Below are 6,000 nucleotides of genomic sequence, written 5' to 3' on the forward strand. Positions count from 1 at the left end.
CACACCAACATCTGCAGTGGTCTCTCCACTGGTGATCAGATAAGTCCTACCAGGTTGTCAAACCATATGGAACTTCTGGGGACAGAAGCCAAGCAAAACCCAGAACAAGTGAGGAAGAAAAATACATGTAGTCAGCAGTGACCAGACTAGAGAGAGTGCCACGATGAGCCCAACACAGAGGTGCTGTGGGTGCACTGAGGCAGCACCTCACCCTGCGGCAGGATCAGGGAAGGCTTCCTGGAGGAGGTGACATAAGCTGGCTTCTGAGTGTTTCATAGGGTGAGTAAGGGCTACTTTCAAAAGATGGGAACAGCATTTCCAATGGAGAGAGCAACTTGTACAAGGTCGTGGAAGCATGAAACAGACCGACAAATACGAGAAACTACAAGGAACGCACATGATCCGGGTAGGGAGACATAAGGCCAGAGGTAGGCTGGAGGCAGCTGATGGGTTTGAGGTGATTGAGAATGGGATGCAGGTGTCCCTGCTGGGTGACATGCCTCTGTACTGCGCTATGCCGCCTCCTTCGAGGCCCTCACTGCACTCTAGTGTTGCCAGCTGTCTCCCTGGGGGCCCTGAGTGACCAAGGCCTGGGATCGGGGCTCTTCTTGGCTTCCCTAGCTCCTAGCTCACTGCCGGGCATATGTCTATTTGTTAAGAAAAACAACACCATCATTGCATACTTGATGATATTAAATTTGAATAAATATTTCCTCATGAAAAAATGAGCCATTAAACATTTGCAAGTGAGGGTAGCTATCAGATTATCACTTGAGCAACTGCACCGGGCAGGCAGACCACAGGGCAGGTAAGCGCCAGTGCTGGGACCCACGCGCACCTGGTTATGTCTGCTCCAGAGTCCCTGCCCTTTCCGCCGTCTGGTGTCTGCCCCCCTCCCCTTGGCTGTCACCACCCCCCTCCTCCCAACCCACTCCTCCAAGGCTCCCCATCCACCGGTCCCCAATCAGGCATCCCTTCCTCCCTCACCCCCACATCCAACTAATCACCAAACCCTGCCCATTTGGCCTCTTCTGCACCTGTTCCGTCCTCTGCATTCCCAGGACCACCGTCTCCTGCAGCCATGCCTGCTCCCTGGCCTGCCTGCCCCCAGCCCTTGCTCCAGCCAGCCCATCCTCAGCACTGCGACCAAAATGATTCTGTTGGCAGATGTGACCATGGCACTGTCCTGAGGAGACCCTGCCAGGGCCTCAGAATCGGCCCAGACTCCACAGGTTTCCGAGGCTGCAGGACCCAGCCTCTGCAGCCTTACCATTCCTCCTCGCCCTGGGCCCCCGCCTTTCCAGTCATGACCTGGTCAACTCTTCATGCTTGCCTCAGCATTCTCTCAGCTCCAGAGCTTCCCATGAGCTATTCTGGAGCATCTCCCCCTCCACACCTCTCTAGCTGGCTAACCTGGTCCTGAGTAGTTCTTTCAGGAGCCATCCTAAATGAGGGTAGGTGACCCTGCTGGGCAAGATATTTGAAATACATATTTTTCATGTAATCCTCAAAACAATGTGTGAGGTGGGTCCTATTATGCCCATTTTGTAGATGAGAAAAATCAGGTCTCATCCACTCATTCAACAAATACTTGAGCCTTTGGGAAGGGTGAGTCACTTTAGTGCAAAGACTTCTGCCCTTGTAATGTTTATACTCTAGCAGGAGGAAATATGATGCACACAAAAAATAATAAATGTGTATATAGTTTGTTAGAAAGTGATGTGTCACGAGGTGGGGGGGAACTAGAACAGGCACATGGGGAAGGTTTTGTTACTAATCAGGGTGGCCAGAGGAAGCATCATTGAAAAGATGGAATTTGAGGAAAGACTTGAAGCTGGTGAGGGATTTTGCCTAAACATCTTCGAGATGAGCATCCAGGCTGAAGGAGCACCTGGGGCGGAGGCCCTGGGTGGGAACGTGCCTGATGGGTTGAGGCGGGTGTGCCCATGACACTGTGAGCAGGACGTGAGAGAGCAGCGGGAGATGAGGTCGGAGAGGAAATGGGACAGCTTGTAGGCCAATGGGAGGACTTCGGCGGAAATCCAGGCATGGTGAGCAGTGGCCAGCAGATACTGGTACCGTCTTAGAGGCAGAACTAAGAGGATTTGCTTCTGGACTGGATGAGAGAAAGGAGTCAAGGTTGACCCCACAGTTTCAGCCTGAGCAACTGGAAGGATGAAGTTGTCATTTACCAAGATGCGGAAGCTGTGCATGAGGGCTGAGTAACTTACTCCAGGCTCCCAACTGGAATTGGTGGATCTGCCTGACTCCAGAGCTCTTTCCCCACTGCTGCTTGCCCATAGCTAGAGACAGAGTCAGATGCACAGAGAAAAAATATATTTGGAAGGAAATACACCAAGAGTTGTGAGGTCGGGCGATATTTTTTCTTCATAATTTTCCAAATAATCTGTAAAGAATTAATATTACTCTAATATTTAATAGAACAAAGTTTTAAAATGGTACCACCAATAATTCATTTTTGAAAACAACAAAAATCTTCCACATAGAAGTATAAAACATTAAAGTCCCCATCCTCTCCCTGCCCCCCAACTCCCTGGAGGGAGTCCCAATTTAGTCTGTATTCTTCTGTGTGTTTTCTATGAATATGCAAACGTGTATATAAACTATTTTTTATACAACTATAGTCGTATTGTTCATATATTTCTGCAAATTGCCCTTTTGATTTAAGTATATTGGGGACTTAAACATGTTAGTTTTTTTAACATTTTTTAAACTGCTACATACTCTTCTGTTACAGACGTGCCATCATTTTTTAAATGGTTATCAATATAGTTTTTTATTAAAGAAAAAGTGGATGCACACGTCTTCTTTAATAAAAATAATTCAAACAGTCTTAAAGGATACAAAAGTTATGCTTTCAAAAAAAATAAAAACGTTATGCTTTCCTCCCTCTTCCCTCAACTCCAGTTTCATTTCCTGGAGTTCTTTTTTTTTCTTTCTTTTTTAAAATATTTATTTGGCTGCACCGGGTCTTAGTTGCAGCATGTGGGATCTTTAGTTGCAGCATGCGGGATCTATTTCCCTGACCAGGGATTGAACCCTGGCTGCCTGCAGTGGGAGCGTGAAGTCTTAACGGCTGGACCACCAGGGAAGTCCCTCCTGGAGCTTCTGATTTTAGTTTTTCGGGTGTAAGCAGTACATCTTCAAACAGTTGAAGAGTTGCACCTTCAACTAAAGTTGCACCTTTAGTAGATATACCTGGTGAGTCCTCAATAAAACCTGTGGAATTTGGTCAATTTATGTGAGCTCCCACCTGTTCCTCCTGATTTTGTTACATATATTATTACTTTTAATTCTTTGGGGGCTCCCTCATTACTTTAACAATATATTTAAACATTTATTTCCTGATTTATCACCCTAAGCAGCATCTATTGATTACCCTCTATGAAGAACGAGAACATTAGCTCACTTTCCTTGATTCTCTCTCGTCCAGGTACCATTTTTTATTTCACAGTGTCAAGACTTATAATATTTTCTGATCTGTTAGTATAATTAAGTCTTTCATCCTAACATCGAGAACCTATAAATAGGTTCAATTTCAAATCAGTCTTTCTCTGCTTTTTTCTTTATTTCCTTCCCTCCTGGAGCGCACTCAGCTGCCTCAGTTTCTTACACAGCATGAGCCTTTTGCTTTACTTTGGAGGAGTACCTCTCACAAAAGTTTTTCTCATAGGATTATAAACTTTCTGATCTTTGTATTCCTCACAATATCTTTGTCTTACATTCACTCTCAGTTTTAACTTTTTCTGGCAAGGGCTTCTTTATTAAAAAAAAAAAAAATTGTCCCCAGAAACTTTTAAAGATACTGTTTCTAGTTCTGAATGTAACAGTTGTTGAAGGAGGAGGGTTCTATGACACTGTTGATGTTTTGCTAATGGGTTTCTTTATCAGGTTACCCTGATGTTTGCCTGGTCTCCCACTTCGATTTTTTATTTGTAAATTCTGAACTTAAACCCAGTCCAGGCTTCTCTTGGGAAGAATGACCCCTGACTCAAGGATCTTGGGCTGTGGTTTTCTCAGCCCTGATTTCTCCATCAATCTGAGTTCATCTGCTTACTATCTTTGGAATTTTTATGTTTGAAAATACTTCGGTGTATGGTTAATGTGAGTATCTAAACTGATTTTTCCCCCCAATAATTATTTGTTTAGATCACCTTTCTCCCTGTACTGATTTGTAATGCCTCCTTTTTAATCACATATGAAGTTATTATAAGTACAGAATCTACTTCTGGGCCTCAAGTCTGTTTCATTCATCTGTCTGTCTAGTCAAAGCCAGAACTACTCATTTAACTTTTGTGGCTTTGTTTTCCTACCGAATACAGTCCCCCATCATTATATTTTTCTGTTAAAATTAATTAGTGCTAGTCCCCTGTTTTTCTTCCACTAGATATTATTTTTTGAAAGTTCCATCCTCGATTTTGGTTGCAGATAAAATTGACAGCGATGTATCTGAAGAATATATGTTAACGTAAAAGAAAGAAAAGCTAGTTGGAGTCTAAATGAAGCCTAAAATTTGGGATCAGAAGTAAACTTGCTCATCCAGCCCTGCTGAGAGGGAGGAAATGCTGTCTGATGTGTGCAGCCATCCCAGTTTCTAGAACGAGGGCTGTAATGCACACAATGCAGCCTCTTAGCATCCCCAGGGTCCACAGCCTGGCACTTTAGACCGTGATGTTTTCCTTCAACAGTTGGCTCGGGCTTCCCTGGTGGCGCAGTGGTTGAGAGTCCGCCTGCCGATGCAGGCGACACGGGTTCGTGCCCCAGTCCGGGAAGATCCCACACGCAGTGGAGCGGCTGGGCCCACGAGCCGTGGCCGCTGAGCCTGCGCGTCTGGAGCCTGTGCTCCACAACGGGAGAGGCCACAACGGTGAGAGGCCCACGTACCGCAAAAAAACAAACAAACAAAAAAAAACAGTTGGCTCATCTCTCCTTGAATCCTGTACTCGAGGTTTATCTAAATACCGTGGTTTCTTTTTTATAAATTTATTAATTTTATTTATTTTTATTTTTGGCTGCGTTGAGTCTTCGTTGTTGCGCGTGGGCTTTTCTCTGGTTGTGGCGAGCGGGGACTTCTCATTGCGGTGGCTTCTCTCGTTGTGGAGCATGGGCTCTAGGCGTGGGCTTCAGTAGTTGTGGCATGCAGGCTCAGTAGTTGTGGCTTGCAGGCTCTAGAGCGCAGGCTCAGTAGTTGTGGTGCACGGGCTTAGTTGCTCCGTGGCATATGGGATCTTCCCGGACCAGGGCTCGAACCCATGTCCCCTGCATTGGCAGGCGGATTCTTAATTGCTGGGACACCTGGGAAGCCCCTAAATACCGTGGTTTCTTAAGCACACCATGCTAAACCTTTGTAACAATCAAGGGGTTAAATCCAAAGCTTTCAAATCAATAAGAACAAAAGTAAACACCCTAATAGGAAAACGGGCATGGACACAAATAGGCAATTTACAAAAGAAGATACACAAATTCCAGTAAAACTTGGGAAGATACTCAGTCTCTCTATTAATCAAAGTGCAAATTGAAAGAACACTGAGGTACTATTGTGCGACTATCAATTTGGCAAAAGTTATGTGTTAATATGATGTGGGGATCTGAGCACTCATATATTGCTAGTGGGGATATAATCTGGTTCTACCCTTTGGGGGGAATATTTGGAATATCTATCAAAAGCCTTAAAATATACTTTACCTGTGACCCAGTGATACACATCTAAGAACGTATATAAAGGAAACGACCGTACAAATATTTTAAAAGTCTCTGGGCAAAGATTCATGGCAGCATTGTTTATAATACTGAAAAGTTAGAAACAACCCCAAATATACACACACACATAAATACAGCCTTGCTCAAGTGAATATGGAGACCATCAGTATCTGCATCACCTGGGAGCATTTTAGAAACTGAATCTCAGGCCCCACCCCAGACCTACTGAATCAGGATTTGTATTTTGACAGTTCCTTAAGGCCTTTGTAAATTAGAGAA

Source organism: Stenella coeruleoalba, assembly GCF_951394435.1.
Source record: "Stenella coeruleoalba genome assembly, chromosome: 1".
In the NCBI taxonomy this organism is placed as follows: domain Eukaryota; kingdom Metazoa; phylum Chordata; class Mammalia; order Artiodactyla; family Delphinidae; genus Stenella; species Stenella coeruleoalba.